The sequence below is a fragment of the Canis aureus genome, chromosome 16 (assembly GCF_053574225.1).
Source record: "Canis aureus isolate CA01 chromosome 16, VMU_Caureus_v.1.0, whole genome shotgun sequence".
Classification (NCBI taxonomy): domain Eukaryota; kingdom Metazoa; phylum Chordata; class Mammalia; order Carnivora; family Canidae; genus Canis; species Canis aureus.
The window spans coordinates 15,886,726-15,904,081 of NC_135626.1; the positions used below are offsets into that span (position 1 = coordinate 15,886,726).

Below are 17,356 nucleotides of genomic sequence, written 5' to 3' on the forward strand. Positions count from 1 at the left end.
GAGGAGGAGAGGGAGAGGGGAAGAGGAAGAGAGGATGGTGGGAGGGAGAGAGGGGGAGGGGGGAGGGAAGGAGAAGGAGGGAAGAAGGAGGGAGGAAGGAGGGAGGAAGGAGGGAGGGGGAGCCTGCTGGCCTCTCTTCTAGGGATACTAATCCCATCATGAGGGCCCCCCACTCATGGCCTCATCTAATTCTGATCACCTCCTGAACACCCCATCTCCAAATACTATCACATTAGAGGTGAGGATATAAACATACAAATTTTGGGAAAACACAAAACATTCAGCCCACAATACCACAAGCTTCTCTATGTTTAAAAATAATGATAAAAATAAATAAATAAATAAATAATTAAAAAAAAAAAATAATAATAATAGGGGAGCCTGGCTGGCTCAGTTGGTAGAACATGTGACTCTTGGGCAGCCCGGGTGGCTCAGTGGTTTAGCGCTGCCTTCAGCCCAGGGTGTGATCCTGGAGACCTGGGATTGAGTCCCATGTCAGGCTCCCTGCATGGAGCCTGCTTCTCCCTCTGCCTGTGTCTCTGCCTCTCTCTCTCTGTGTGTCTCTCACGAATAGATAAATAAAATCTTTACCAAAAAAAAAAAAAAAGACGAAAGAAAGAAAGAACGAACATGCAACTCTTGATCTCAAGGTTGTGAGTTCAAGCCCCAAGTTTGGTGTAGAGATTACTTAAAAATAAAATCTTAAAAAATAAATAAAAAATAGGGATGCCTGGGTGGTTCAGTGGTTAACCATTAGACTCTTGATTTCAGATCAAGTCACAATCTCAGAGTTGTGGGATTGAGCCCTATGTCAGGCTCCACTCTCAGTGGAGAGTTGGCTTGATACTTTCTCCCTCTCCCTCTGCCCCGCCCCTTGCATACACATGTGCATGCATGTACTGTCTCTCCCTCTCTCTCTAAATAAATAAATCTTTAAAGAAATAAAATAAACATAAAAATAAATTTTTTAAAAAAGAAAAACTGTGAACTAAGAAAAAGTATGTTACATATATGTCTGTCATCATTCTTATGGATAAGTAAACATGTTAAATAAAATGTAGGTTAGAGGCGCCTGGGTGGCTCAGTCAGTTAGCCATCTGCCTTCGGCTCAGGTCATGATCTGGTCTTGCGCTGGAGTCCACTTTGGGCTTCCTGCCCGGCAGGGGGTCTGCTTTCCCCTCTGTCTCTGCAGCTCCCCACACCGTGCATACATACACACACTCTGTCAAATAAATAAATAAACTCTTAAAAAATAAAATACAGGTTATAAAATCATTTATATAGAATGATCTCAATTTTTAAACATTAAAAACAGCTATTTCTGGGGGTTGAGAATCACTGGCTCTTATTTTCTTGTGTTTTGGTGTATTTCCTAAATTTCCATAGTGAATATGAATTATGTTTATAATTCAAAAGACCATTATTATCTTGAATAAATATTATGTTGTGATCAAGCAACAACAGGGGTAGAGGATCCTATTCTGCAAAACTTTAGGAGGATGGCTTATGAGCCAGGTGCCCAGGACAGTTTGGGATCTGGGATGTGTGATCCATATAACCCTACAGATTCTACAAGGAATCCATTTAAGAGATGAGTATTTCTCTCCAGAGGAGGTAGGTATGATAGGTATCTTGCACCAGTGAAAATCCTAGTCCATGGAAAAGGGAAGGCTTATTTGAGAAGGTCCCAAAGGGACAGACTCAGAGGTAGAACAACAGAGTCAGGTCTCAGCTCAAGTAAAGGAAGAATTTCTACCTACATAAGAAGCCCTCAAATGCAAAGCACTATATGATGAGCATGTCACAGTCCATTGGTGCTCAGAGACACACTGAGGAAAGTTTTCTTGTATCACGAAGGGGATTAGACTAGTATTAACCTTTAATTATATACTTTTCCTTTTACGAATTCAACCAGATTATATACTTAAAATGAGTGAATTATTTGAGGTATATAAATTATATACATCAATAAAATCAATTTAAAAACTTTAATATCACAGAGGCTAAATTTCCCTTTGATCATCCCCACCCTACCCCCAACACACATACAATTCTGGTCTCTTCCCTCTTTCCTAGAGATAACAACTATTAGGGGGATCCCTGGGTGGCTCAGCGGTTTGGCGCCTGCCTTTGGTCCAGGGGGATCCCTGGGTGGCTCAGCGGTTTGGCGCCTGCCTTTGGCCCAGGGCGCGATCCTCGAGTCCCAGGATCGAGTCCCACGTCGGGCTCCTGGCATGGAGCCTGCTTCTCCTTCCTCCTGTGTCTCTGCCTCTCTCCCTCTCTCTCTCTCTCTCTCTCTCTCAGTCTATCATAAATAAATAAATCTTTAAAAAATTAAAAAAAAAATAATAATAAGTTTGAAAGGTTTGGGGCCCCTGGGTGGCTCAGTGGGTTGAGTGTCAGCCTTTCGCCTGGGTCGTGATCCTGGAGTCCTGAAATTGAACCCCATGTCAGGCTCCCTGCTCAGTGGGGAGTCTGCTTCTCCTTCTCCCTGTGCTATTCCTCCTGTTTGTGCTCTCTCTCACTCTCATTCTCTCTCTCTCTCAAATAAATAAATAAAATCTTTAAAAAAAAAGTTTGGAAGTTGTTGTTGTTTTAAGATTTTATTTATTTATTTGACAAAGAGAGAGAGAGCACAAGCTGGGAGGAGGGGCAGAGGAAGAGGGAGAAGTATGGTCCCCAGGACCCTGGGACCATGACCTGAGCCGAAGGCAGCCACTTAACCAACTGAGCCACCCAGACACCCCTGGAAGGTATTTTTCTAGACCATTTTATATGCTTTTACATGAAGGTATGTGTTACATATATATGTATTCATATAAAGTATAAAGGACTATGTATATATATTTCTACAAATAGTATGATAACAAATTTATTACTTTGAAACTTTTCCTCCCTGTACAATTTTAAAGATTCATCTATATTGTTTTATTTTGTTTTGTGTTGTTTTGTTTTAGAGGGGGGGTGGGCAGAGAGAAAGGAAAAGAGAATCTAAGCAGGCTCCACACTAGGCTTGATATCACAATCCTGAGGTCATGACCTGAGCCAAAATCAAGAGTCAGACGCTTAAGCTACTGAGCCACCCAGAAGCCCTTCATCTATGTTGTTATATAAAGATCTAACTGATTCTTTTTCAAAACTGCACAGAACTCCTGGGTATGACCATCTGAGTTCCTCTAGCTACTTCACCAACAGTGAACAGTCAGGCTGCTCAGTTTCTCACGACCGCAAACTGCCACAAAGACTATCCCAAAACTTTCTACCTGTGCACACATGCCAGGGTTTCCTTAGGGCAGCACCCCTATGTCGTAGGGCAGATACATTTTTTATTTTAACAAATTGATGTCCATGTGACATTCCTTTCTAAGCCTCAGATCCCGTGGCTTTATCAGTCTGATCCCTGTGAAATATCCTCTTGTTCATTTTGGCCTGACATGTTGGTCTCCCTGGCATATTCTGTGCCCTGGCTTTGTCCCCTTGCTCTTCCTTCCTATTCAGATCCTCACCTTTTCAGATGGGTTGCCCCTGGTCACTTCCAAGCACAGGCCAAATAGTGCCCCCTCCCAGCTACTCAGTGAGGGGACCTCTGGATGGGGAGGAGGCCCTTCTAAATCCAAGATGCTGCATTTCTGGGAATCAGAGGACATACAATAAGTGAATGAGAAGGGGGCTAGGGAGCAGGCAAGAGAGAACTTTATAAACCCTGGCATCGACTCAACCGCCTGGATGGCCAGATCCCAAGATGAAAAAGCAGCAACACGTTGCAGGCATGAGCACAGCTGCATGAGTCAGGCAGGGCTGGGTACTGACGACCATCACCCTCCTCACCAGGCAAACATTGTAATTCTGTAATGATGCCCACGATGATCACTGCAACACCCCACTGATTAACTGCCCCTGGTATACTAAGTGTTTTTACATAAGGTGCTAAGTACGTACAGTCTTACATAAGATGCTCTGGTATTTTTAGCAGTATATAACTGCCATATGAAAGGAGATGCTCTCCCAATGAATGCCACTTACTTTATAGGCTGGCGAAGTCCCTGGAATACTGATGTTTTACAGGCAGCTTGTTGCTGTCAGAGGATTGAGGATGTCTGTGCTGAGGGCAATAGTACCAGCCGTATTCTGCAGTTTCTCCAGGTCAGTCTGACACCCTACAACCAAAAGAAAGTGATACATATCACCTCGATTGCCCCCAAGAATCACAGCAGCAAGAAAAGGGCCACTTCGTTGACTTGGCAGATCCCTACCAGCCACATTCTACCTTAGTAAGCCCTCCCCAAACCCAACAGAGTGGAGGGGGACAGGAGGAAGCCAGAGCAGAGCTAGCCCTGCTTCCACATCCCCAGAGCTGTCCCCACCCCAGAACCTGGGCAGCTACCATCCTTTACCTCCCAATTATCACTAGAAATCCAAAATTCCAAGGACAGTGAAGTCAGAGGTGTGGCATATCTGTATTCATGTCTTGGGTCTAGGGTCACTGCTGCCTTTATTCTGGTTTTGCTAAATCTTCTTGAAGTATGATACACATACAGAGAAGTACACAAATCAAAATTGATGAGTTTTGGCAATATGAACACACCTATGTGACCAACACCCAGATAAAGAAAACAAAAAATTACCAGCCTCCCAGAAGCCTTCCTCATGCCTCCAGGAATCCACTATACTGACTTCCAACACCTTATCTTCCTTTTGCCCGTTTTTTGTGCTTTATGTAAATAGAATCATATGGTATGAGGTATGAGTAGCCAGGAAGGGGGAGCCATTTGGCCTGTGCTTGGAAGTGACCAGGGGCAACCCATCTCACTGCTGGGTGAGGATCTGAATAGGAAGGAAGAGCAAGGAGACAAAGCCAGGGCACAGAATATGCCAGGGAGACCAACATGTTGGGCCAAAATAACAAGAGGAAATTTCACAGGGATCAGACTGATAAAGCCATGGGATCTGAGGCTTAGAAAGGAATGTCACGTGGACATCAATTTGTTAAAATAAAAAATGCATCTGCCCTACAACATAGGGGTGCTATTTCTCAGGATCTGCCCTAAAGAAACCCTCATAAGTGTGCACAGGTGGAAAGTTTTGGGACAGTCTTTGTGGCAGTTTGCAGTCATGAGAAACTGAGCAGCCTGACTATTCACTGTTGGTGGAGTAGCTAGAGGAACTCAGTCATATGGTTTGTGTGATACATTCACATTGTTCCATGTGCCTGTCCATTGTTCATCCTCACTGTTGTAGAGCATTTTATCCTGTGTATTCCCCCCAATTTATTTGTTCATTCTACTGGCAGTTGGATATTGGGTGATTTCTGGTGGTTTGGCTATTATGAATAGCGCTGCTATAAACATTCGAGTACATGCCTTTTCACCACAGACTCGTGCCCTTAAGACATAAAAGGTGGTGAACTGAAGAGGTGCCTGGGTAGCTTGGATGGTTGGACATCTGCCTTCGGCTAGGGTCATGATCCTGAGGTCCTGGATCAAGCCCAGAGGTGGGCTCCCTGCTCAGTGGGCAGTCTGCTTCTCTTTCTCCCTCTCCCCACTGCTCATTATGTCTCTCTCTCATATGAATAAAATCTTTTTTAGGGGTAAACTAAAAAAGAAAGAAAGAAAATGATGAAGACTGCTGCTTTAAGCCTCAGTCTTGAGAAAGTCAACCTGCCCAAACCCCTCCAATTTTCCCTTTCATGCTTTAAACACAGTCCCTCCACGGGCTACAACAACACCTCATCGGGGATCCCCTGGGTTGCTCAGCGGTTTGGCGCCTGCCTTTGGCCCAGGGTGCGATCCTGGAGTCCCGGGATCGAGTCCCTCCTCGGCTCCCTGCATGGAGCCTGCTTCTCCCTCCTCCTCTGTCTCTGCCCCCCCCCCCCCTCTCTCTCTCTCTCTCTCTCTCTCTCTCTCTATATATATATATATATATATATATATATACATATATATATATAATGAATTAAAAAAATAAATAAATCTTAAAAAAAAAAAACACCTCATCAAGGACACTGGCCACAGGAGCCACACTTCCTAGGACTATTGCTGTGGTCCTTGGGCAAGCACTCTGCTTCTCTATACATCAATTTCCTCACCTATAAAATGGGAATGATAAGAGTATTTTAAACTTCATTCAGTTGAAGAGTGAATAAGGGAACAGTGTGTACACACAGTAAGTGCTCAACCAACGTCAGCAGCTATGAGGCCTGCCAAAGGCCTCCTTCCTGAGCGCCCCTGAGGCATCCTGCTTTGGGCAGCCCCTGCAAGAGAGCTGAGTAAGGCTCTAACACAAGAGACAGCAACAGAAGACAATTTCACCACCTCCACGTGGAGCAGAGCTGCACCAAAAAGCCCTGCCCACCACACCAAACCACTCTCTCTCCTGCCTTTCCTGTCATTAAGGGATAAGTGGTGGCCACAGCTCCTGCGCCATGGACCGCACTCAAAATATGACCTAAACCAGGGACACTGGTCTAGGGTCATTATTAATGGCCTGTGCCGGCAGCCCAGTAACAAGCTCCTGGAGCACCAAGTATCCAGAGACCAGGGCCTGAAAAAACCCTGAAATTTTTCAGTGTTTATGAGAAGGGAGACTGAAGCGTAGCATTTTGTGCTTTAGGCGACAGAGATGGAAACCACCCCTTGAAGCTTACAGTGGGAAGACCTCAGAGCAAGAGACTCAGAGCCTCACACTAGTGGTTGCCATGGCAACCGTGTTTCACAGCAGGAATTCATTTTCATATGACAGTGACCTGCAGAGGGAAGAAAGGACTAGGAAACTTCATTGAAGGAGGTACTGTTTAGAGGGTGGGGTGGGGTTGATTTTGTTTACCAAAAAAGCCTGTGAAAGTGCCTAAGGGACAGACAGGACCCAAACGACCTGAGGGCCCTGCAGCATTCTTTGTACCACACCTTTTACTTAACACACACACACACACACACACACACACACACACACACAGATGTCCTGTTTCTAAGGCCTCAGGGCAGATGTCACAGCCTGAGTCATTTGTCCCACCATTAACCATCTGTTTGGTTACAAAGTCTTTTCCTGGAGTCCCAAAGCAACCACCTGACCATGGCACCAGCACATCCCACACACCTGGGCCAGGTGCCAAGAGGACATATAACTCCCTGGACTGAAGCACACGCTTCCCTGAACAGCAAATGCTAGCAATGAAAAAAGTCCTGGAATCAGACAGACTCGAGTTCCAACCTTTGCCCTGCCCACCCATAAGCTGTGTGATTCAGGCAGGTCCCTAACACTCTCTGGGTTTTGTGTTCTCACGGGCAGAACAAGACAATAACTGCAGCACCCACCCATCTCGGCACCAGGAGGATAACCCACACAAGGGAATGCCTGGAAAGATCAGCATGCTGCCCCCACTCAAAATGACCACTCAATAAACAGCTGCTATGATTAAGAGCTGGAAAAGCATCGCTCATACCCATGATACACCCGGAGGCTAATGGCAGAGAACAAAGTATTAAATTGGGTGGCACACACTGTAATGAATCCATCAATAACCCAGCAGGAGTGTAGATAGATGGGAATCTGGAAGACTGGATCAGCCGCAGTCAGAGGTGGAGTTTCAGCCAGACTTGGAAGGATAACAGGGAGGTATTCATGGATGTCCGGGCAGTGGGAATTCTTTTATGTAGTGCTTCCTGGGTGCCAGGTCCTGGGGATCCAGGAGAAAGGGCACAAAGGGTCAGAGATCAGCAGCAGACAGCTGCACAAGGGAAAGCCAAGGAAACACACAAACACACATGTCCAGCCAGAGGAGTCACAAAGCTTTCCCAGGGCAACAGCGACTGAGCAGCATCTCAAAGGGTAAGGGCAGAAGGGCTGACCCTAGTAGAGAGCGAAGATGCTACAGGACTGGAAACTGGTTTGGGAGACAGAGGCAACAGGAATGAGGAGCTTTCAGCTCTGGGCGGAAGAACTAGGCTCTGTGTGGGAGGAACCCCCAACCCTGTGAAGATTTCTCAGGGGAGGAGGGTCGGCAACCATAAGTCTACAGGTGACGTGGCAAGTGGGCTGCAGAAGCTGGATAGGATTCTGGAATCAGGGAGACCAGCTGAAGGGCCTCAGAACCCCACCTGAGATGTTCTAAGGCCTGCAGGGGTAGCCAGTTCACAGAGGGGCCACTAAAGGCAAAGAAAAAGTGGGAGCCCCACTGCTGAAGAGCAAGTGAGAGCTGCTGCCTGGGAGGAGGAATCCGGGCTCAGATGTGCCGGGTTTGGGGTGTCACTGGGGCAGCCAAGGAACCAGGACTGATGCTAGAACCCAGAGGGGTGGGCTTTCCTGAGGGCTCCTGATGAAAGCTCCTGTGAAGTTAAACACAGCCCCTCAAAATACATGCTGCTAAAGTGGGAAGAGGGGTGCAAAGAGAAAGAACAATAGAGAAGAACAAAGCCAGGAGAGTGAGGTGCCCCAGAAATCACAGCAAAGGCTGCAGAGAAGGCCGGAGCACATAGGGGGCCACTCCCCAGGCAGAAGGATGAGGCCAGCCAGAGAGGAATGTTTGGAAACAAGATGACTTTCAAGAAAGCAGTTTCAGCCAAGTGGTAGGGCCAGGCTGCGCCAAAGCTGCGGAGGATTAAGAGGGGAGGCGTGGAGCCGAGAGGGAGACAGCAGGTGCAGCACTTGTCTGAAAATGTGACAGTGAAAGAAAAGAGGAAATGAAGCCTTGGCCTCCCATGCATGATTTTTTCCCCCAAGAGGTGGGAGACCAAGTGGATGTTACAGGAAGGAGGACGGGGGGGGGGGGGGGGGGGGGGAGGGTATGGAGACCCCAGTAAGGGCATATTCTCTCAAGGGGGAGGAGAGGGAAGGGGCAGAGACCAGGCTGCAGCCCTGGCTCTGCCAGTGCTGTTACCAGGGTGCCCAGGGCCACCACCCAGACTCCTCCAGCCCCCAGCTGCTAGAAAGATCAAAAGTGCTCATGGAGCAGTGCAAGTGGAACCTGATCATTCACCAGAACCCCCCTGGCCCTGATCTCACTGAGGATGGGTTTCCACCTTCTGCATCACACCTCTCCCTAGAACGACGTCAGGGGAGGGGGGGGGCGGGTACAGACCACCCAGACCGGAAAATCGGGTGCTCAGCTTTCCCAGCAGCCAGGCAGCAGACAAAAAACCTCAGAACTCCGGGCAGAGCCGTCGCTAAAGCTCAAGAAATGGGGCTTCTGCCCCAACCACGCAGGTGTCTTAGGTACCACTATGAGCCCACAGCCTTCACCCTGAAAGCAATGAGGCACCTAGATGGATTTCAACCTTCCTCCGAGCCTTCTGCCCAGGAAGAAGGTGGGCCTGAGAGCTGGGAGTGGGTTTCCGGGGGGGCTCGAAAACACACCAGGGCAGGACTCTCAGACTCAAAGAGGTGGGCAGAGCGAACCAGAGGAATCCCGTCCGCCTGCGAGAAGTCCTCGGATTCCGCGCTCACACGCCCCTGGGGACCACCGTGCCTCGGGAATCCCGGGCAGAGCCCAGACGTCAGGGCCCGGGCCCACCACGGCGCCCCAGGCCAGCCCCCCGGAGCGCGAGATCCTCACCGGGGGCGGGGGCGAGCGCAGGAGCGCGGGGACCCAGCGGGCAGCCCGCGGCGGGCACCCGGTAACACGGCACTTGTTGACGCGCTCACGGGGACCGCTCGCCAGCGCCGCCTGGCGTCCGCAGCCGCAATCGCCCGCCTCTGGCCGCCCGCTCCCCTCCCCCACCGGCCGCCCCCGGCCCGCCCCGCCCCGCCCCGGCCGCGGCCCCGGCCTCGGGCGCACCTCGCGGGCTCCGGGCACAGCAGGCCAGACCCTCAGCGCGCGCCGTTCCGCGGGGCAAAGGGGGCGCCGGCCGCGGCCGCTGGGTCCAGCCCGGGCTCCCGGAGAGGCGGACGGCGGGGAGGGGAGCGCGGCGCTAGGGCCTCCAGCGCCCCGCGGGCTCCCGGGGCTCGCCCCCGCCCCCGAGCCACAAGTTTTCAGGTGGCGCCTGCCAGGAGCCCGCCGGAGCCAGGCGCAGCCCCCCACCCCGGCCCTCCGAGACCCGGCCCCGGGCGAGGGGGCGGCCCCACTTTAGCCGCACTCACCTGGGGTGGGAGTGAGGGGGGCGGTCCTGCCGCCGGGCGCGCGCCCTGGCTGCCCTCTGCCGGCAGCCGCAGGTACCCGGGCGCCCGCCCCGCCCCGCCCCGCCCCGCCCCGCCCCGCCCCGCCCCGCCACCTGTTGCTGGAGCGCGGGGCCTGAGGTCACCACCTGGTGGGCGGAGGACCCTCGGCACCGCCGCCCTCTCCACGGGACGGGTCTCCGGGGCCCCTTCTCCTTACTGGATTTTAAGCATCACTCTTCTCCAGAAGCAGCTTCGAGTCCCCAAAGCCAAAAATGACCCATTCTAACAATCCCAGGACGCAAAGGGGAAGGCAGGGTATGGGTTCGGGGATCTGAAACAGCTCCACACCCGCCGGACCTCAACATCTGTTGAATGAACAAATCTTCCCTTGACAGAGGGACGAATGGAGGCAACGCTACAGTCGCTAAAGGGAACAGCGACAAAAAGCTAACGCTTTCATCAGCCTGGTGTCTGGGCTCTACCATGTCCAGAACATCTGCAACGTTCTTCATTTTCTTCCACTCTGAACCTCAAGGGTGGGAGTGGGGAAGAATGGAAAGGCCAGCCTGCTAAAGCCCTCGAACCCTTCATTCTACCAAAAAAAATTTTTTGTGAAATAATTTCCTGAGAAAACGACAGAAATCAGTAGTTGAGTGATAAATAAATCTGAAAGTCCTGGTTTCCAGAATACAGCAGCCCCCACCATCACCGGGGGTAGACCTCCATTTGGGATCTGGATCTTCCCCACGGGAGATGTGATCTTGGCCATGTGAGCGAATGTCTCTAAACTAGCACTGTCCAGCAGACTTCCTGCCATTATAGAAATGCCATATTGCTGTGCTGTCTACTACACACCAGTCATATGAGATGGATTCTAAAATTTCATTTAATTTTACTTAAATCAGAGTGGGTAAGTCTCAGTTTCTTTATATGCAAAATAGACATAATAGTCCTATTGTAAGGATTGAATGACCCAAGTCTCAGCTCTTTGCAAAAGTTCAGGGCCGCCTGGGTGGCTCAGTCCCTTGAGTGTCTATATTAGGCTCAGGCCTTCCTTGGTCTCCGGGTCCTGGAATGGGGCCCCCACCCACACCCCTGTTGGTCTCCAGGCTCAAGTCCCTGCTTCTCCCTCTCCCTCTGCCCTTTCCACACACCCCCTCATGTGTTCTCTCTCTCTCTCTCAAATGAATAATATCTTTTTTAAAAATAAAAGCTCAAAGGGACTTTTTAACATTAATTTTCACCATCACCATCACCTCACTAACTCTAAAAGGTCAAGGCTGCAGGGATTTTACAGGCTCTACCCCACCTACCCACTCCAAAACCACCCTCCAGGAGTTGCTCACATGCTGCTGGCAGAGCCTGTGACAGAACACCTAGCCTCTCTGGGGGAACCTAATTTCTCTTCGGACTGCTAACCACCTGGAGAAGATTTACACCTAACACTTTTGTGTGAGTAGATTTTGGTGGACAACACAAGGGAGTGTTGTGTTCCAAGAGTGCACAACAGCCGAGGACAGGGTGAGGCCCAAGGCAGGGAGCTTTGAAAGAGTAAGTGCCTCAAATTAGGGATGGAGGCTTCTTTCATTTCAAGGCTTGGGGGAGACCCAGTTGACAACCTGGTTATTAAGACTTATTTCCCAAATGTTCTGTGGTTGCTCCTACAAATTGCCCCCCCCCCAACCCCGTGCTGCCAGAAAGGCTTAGTGTTCCTGACACCACAGCAGGTATGCACTTGGATGGCCTTTGAAATCTGCTACATGAGGAGGATGGGTAAAGTGCATGGTTTTCAAGAACCTCATAGTTCTGTGGGGAAAATAGAAACATAAACAATTTCCATGAAATTCATTCTATGGCATGTTGGCTACTGTGTACTGATCACACAGTACACAGGTACCATAAGAAATAGGACCTTGTTTATCCTCATTTTATTGCTATGCAAGTTGAGTAATTTCCCCAAGGACCTAAAGACAGGTAGTGGCAGAGCCACTATGCTCTCCTACCTCTGTGGCTATGTAAGATACAAAAACGGGCATCTTGGTGGCTCAGTCTATTGGGTGACCGGCCAACTCTCTTGGCTTCTGCTCAGGTCATAATCTCCAGGGGTGGTGAGATCCAGCCTCAATGGGGCTCCATGCTGGGTGGAGTTGGCTTGAGATTCTACCTCGCTCTCTGCCCCTCCCCCACACCTCAAAAAATGGTAAGATACAAAAGAAACACAGAGGAGCGAACTGGAGTGTGGCAGGGCTCAGAGGGGGCTTTTCAGAGGAAACCCCAGTGCAGGGACTCATGGGTTGAGTAGAAGTTTGCCCACTGGGCTAGATGGAGAAGGACATTACAGGTAGAAGGAATAGCAGGTGCAAAGGCACAAAGAAAGCAAGAAAGGGAATATTGACAATTTGGGAATGGCAGATAGGGAGGCAGAGCAGAAAATGAGGCCAGAGTGGTAGGCTGGGATCAGCACAAGAAGGGCCTCATACACTCTACTGAGCATCTGAATTTTAGCGGGCCAATTTCTTCCAGTTTTTGATCCTTGAATTCTGGTACATCATCAAGAAGATGATCAGCAGGGTGCCTGGGTGGCTCAGTCTGTTCAGCATCTGCCTTTGGCTCAGGTCATGATCCCAGAGTCTTGGGATAGAGTCCTGGGATCAAGTCCTGCATTGGGCTCCCTGCTCTGTGAGGAGCCTGCTTCTCCCTCCCTTTTGCCTGCAGCTCCCCCTGCTTGTGCTCTTTCTCTCTCTGTCAAATAAATAAATAAAAATCTTTAATTAAAAAACCCAGAAGATAATCAGCAATCCATTCGCATGTGTGTGAAGTCATGTTTCTTCTCTACTGAATCTATGAGGCGAGGTAAATAGATATTGGCTAATACAGATTCACTCCCACAGGAGGAAGACTTTATGAACATAATGTATCATTGTTGTTTTTTTAATATTTTATTTATTTGTTCATGAGAGACACAGAGAGAGAGGTGGAGACATAGGCAGAGGGAGAAGCAGGATCCCTGCAGGGAGCCCAATGTGGGACTCGATCCCAGGACTCCGGGATCACGACCTGAGCAGAAGGCAGGTGCCCAACCGCTGAGCCACCCAGGGTTCCCTATAATGTATCCTTGTTATAGAGTTTCATATATTTCCAAGGCTGCCATTGATTGATGTAATAATCTGTGGCCTAGATATTCAGGTTCTAGGTCATAGATGTGCCCATGTATATGCCCAGAAATTAATGATTAAAGCTCAAACTCTCTTCTTACTTCAAGGCACTTGGAGACCTTTTGGTCCAATATACCAAAGCTCATTTTATATGTTTCCTATGATACTTTCAAAAGATTGGAGGTGGGGAACAGGCAGTGTGGACAAGTTGGTATAAACTGGCAGAACACTCCAAGAAACCAAGAGACTCTGGGTATGCATAATGGTCCAGGGTCATATTGGTCAGCATCCTCTGGCCACCTCATCAGTAGAGGACACAGAAATCTTCATTTTTGTATTTCTGAAATTAATCTATTCAGGTTGGGGGCGAGATATGTCAGCCGAGGACATTTTTGTAAATGCCCTAGTTCCCTGTGAAGCAGATCCAGATGACATGGAGAGGGTATGGATCTCTTACCTTCCTTACTCTGAAACCCTGGGAGTCCTGGCATAGCTAAAGTTCCCCATTGCTTTTTTTTTCTCCCCAGTTTGCCTTAAAAAAATTAATAGGCCATTTTAGAATGGCATTAGATTTACAGAAAAAATTGAGTTCATGCAGGTTTCCTTAGTTTTTGCCTACTATCCTTTTTTATGTTCTGATATCTCATTCAAAGTAGCACATTACATTTAGTAGTCCTGTCATGTAATGTCATGCCTTAGGCTTCTCTTCACTATGACAGTTCCTCAAACTTTCCTTGTTTCCGATGACCTTGACAGTTTTGAGAAGTAGTTGTCAGGTATGTTGGAGGATAACCCACTACTGGGACTTGTCTGGTGTTTTTCATGTCACACTGGGGCTAAGGGTTTTGGGAGAAAGACAGTAGAGGCAGAGCCATGTTCCTGACATCATATCAAGAATCACTACTGTTGCCATAATTTATCACCATTGACTGTTGGCCTAGATCACCTGGCTGAGGTAGTGTTCATCAGATTTCTTTAAAGTTACTCTCCCCATGGAAGTCACTACACACAGCCCACACTTCAGGAGTGAGGTGTTATGTTCCTCCCCCTTTAGGGTGGGATAGCTATATAATTTATTTGGAACTCTTCTGTATGGAAGATTTGTCTCTTCCTCACTGTGATATTGTGATATAACAAGAAATATATATCTTGGTCTTCTTCCTGACTCCTGACCAGAGCTCCTAAAACCCTCCCAATTACCTAAGTGGTAAGAAGTATAGAGCCTAAATAAATAAAAATCTTTTTTAAAAAGGGGAGGGTGCCTGGGTGGCTCAGTTAACCATCAGACCTTGACTCAGTTCATAATTCCAGGGTCCTGGGATCAAGTCCACATCAGGCTCCCTGCTCAGCAGAAGAGTCTGCTTGTCCCTCTCCCTCTGCCCCTGCTCATGTGCTCTCTCCCTCACTCTGTCTCTCAAATAAATACATAAAATCTTAAAAAAGAAAAATAGGGCCATCTTTTGCTATAATACTTAGGTTTTGTCCCAGGCTCCTGAAACAGCTCCAGAGTGATAAACTGAGAGGAGAGCATCTTTTCTTATTCATAACAAGCCCCTTTCAAGCACACCTGAGTTTGTATTAATGAGTGACTTTTGGAAAGCCCTTTCCTTTTGGAAAGATGGATGAGCCAGTTGCCAGGGGAACCAACCCTGTGTTTAGAGGGTTGGAATTTTCAGCTCCACTTCTGGGTAGCAGGGAGGGAAAGGGGCTGGAGACTTGACTTTATGATCAATGGCCAATAGATTTAACCCACTGTGCTGACATAAGGAAGCCTCCACAAAAATCCTAACTAAAAGGGTTTGGAGAGTTTCCAAGAGGATTGGTGAACACATATATGGAGGTGCTGGGAAGGTGACAACTCAGAGAAGACACAGAAGCTCTGCACCCCTTCCCACATACCATGCCCTACACATCTCTTCATCTCACTGTTAATTTGTATCCTTTAATATATCCTTTGTAATAAATTTCCTATGATAACCTCCATTTATAACCAATCAGTTTGAAGCATAGGAGGCCTGGACCTGTGATTGATATCTGAATGGGAGTGGGGGTGGGGGAGGTGTTGTGGGATTGAGCCCTTAATTTGTGAAATCTGTGCTTCTTTTGGGCAATTAGTGTCACGATTGAATTAAATTGTAAAACACTCAGCTGGCATCTGCCGAGAATTGGAGACTTTCTTGATGTGGAAAAATCCATATATCTGGTGCCATAAGTGTTATAGGTCTAAAAGAGAACAAAGCAAAATTTTCCTTCAGTTGGTGTCAGAAAAGTGGGATTTGCTAGAATGGCCAAGGCTCATGTAAACGGTGTGCTTTGGCAAGAAAAAGGATAAAAGGGTGGGGATGAGGAACCGTGGACCTAGGTGGTCCCTGAAGGTCTGGAGCAGCAGGTATGCCCAGTTACTAAAGGTAAATGTTACTAGTGGAATTTAGAGGTAGATCCAACTCCCAGGGAGTTGGTTCACAGGATGTAGAAAGAAATGCAAACTAATAAGAGAAAGGCAAAATACCCAGTTCTTTGGTTATCATCGGTAATAACTAAAATGAAATTAAAAGAGAGTTCTGGTTGGACTCTGATACTAGATTAAGCACAGATTTGGGTCAGTCTAAGTGTCAGCAACTAGCCTTGAAGCCACCCACCCAGCACAAAATATGCAGCGACAACAGAAAGTACTTCTAGGACCTCTCTGGTCACCAAGAAGTAGTCAATGTAGGGGTAGGGAAAACCCAAGAAACTATTGAAACCAGGGGTTATAGTGTGAAGGAGCTGTTACATTTTGTAGGTCAGTATCATTAGCTTCCTGAGGAACCTTTAATAAAATGGATTATGAAAGTAAGTACTTTGGGGGCTATGTCTTTGGTTTTGAATGCTGGAGAGTGGAAGAACATGCTTGGGTTGATGGAGGACCCACAGATCACTAGGGAACAAGGATAGACTACTGGACACATAACCCAGACACAGAGCATCTCATTCCCAAGAGAACAGCCAGCCTGGTGGACTGAATAAAAGCCACTGTAAGGTCTGTTTACTATGAGAAGGGGACAGTCTGTGCCCCCCTATAAATGCCAAGTAGAGCATCCCAGATGAAGCGGCAAGTCACGGAAGATGCTTTACAATGACCTGGATACCACTGTATGTGCTCATTACTCAGATCATGATAAATGCCAGGGTTAATGGGGTGCCATGTAAAAGGCACCCCATATGCCGTTACTGCTATAAAACTGAGGGACAGTCCTGGAAGCCTTATCAAATTTGCTGCCTCAGCTTCCCCTCATAGGTCTTACTGATACTAGTAAAAACATTAGGTTAATTAATAAGGGAAGGGGGAAAGGCATATCCTAGCCACTGGTTTAAGCATGGTGGACATTTCTAAATGGCCATTAAGAAATAAGGGGAGGGGTGCCTGGGTGGCTCAGTTAGTTAAGAATCTGCCCTTGGTTCAGGTCATGATCATGGGGTCCTGGGATGGAGCCCCACATCGGGCTCCCTGCTCACCAAGGAGTCTGCTTCTCTCTCTACCTCTTTCCCCTGCTTGTGATCTCTTTCTCTCTCAAATAAAGAAATAAAATCTTAAAAAAAAAAAAAGAAGGATAATAAAGCAAATATTGATAAGAGCGAAACAAAGAGGAAACAGTCATGGGACTCACCCAGCAGAGTGGAAATCTTTAGAGGGTTATTAAGAAATGATAAATGAAGCAGACATTGATGGAATTTTAAAAAAAGGTGTTAATACAGCACTACCAAAGGTTTAGTGGTCCAAATGGACTCCCTACTGGTCTCCCCAATGTTAAAAGGCCCCAAACAAGCCCACTCTCTGTACCCCAGTTTGGAGGAGAAACCTAACCAACTCTACCCAGGCAGTGGTAAGATAGAGTAACCAAGATAAGGATTGACAAAAGGGCCAGGCTGGGGACCCAAAGGTTTTTGTACATTGAGGAATAAATTATCAGAAGGTGAAGAAGTTAATTTCCTGGGACCCCTTTCCAGGAGAGCCCCACAAATCATGGTGCCAAAACCCATTGAGAAAGCCTCCACTGGGGCTGCAAATTGATGGAGAACATAAACATGTGAGTTTTGATAAGATTATGAAGGTCAGAATGTTTACATATGCT

General features: G+C 47.9%; 1 long non-coding RNA gene across 1 annotated transcript; it reads right to left on the reverse strand.

The window, feature by feature from the left end:
* Positions 1-546: 546 nt before the first annotated feature.
* LOC144285968 (uncharacterized) lies at positions 547-10,179 on the reverse strand. Its single transcript, XR_013354089.1, has 3 exons — positions 10,072-10,179; positions 4,024-4,157; positions 547-1,222 (listed from the first exon to the last, which is right to left on the reverse strand). It is a non-coding gene; the product is annotated as an uncharacterized LOC144285968 (long non-coding RNA).
* Positions 10,180-17,356: the final 7,177 nt, after the last annotated feature.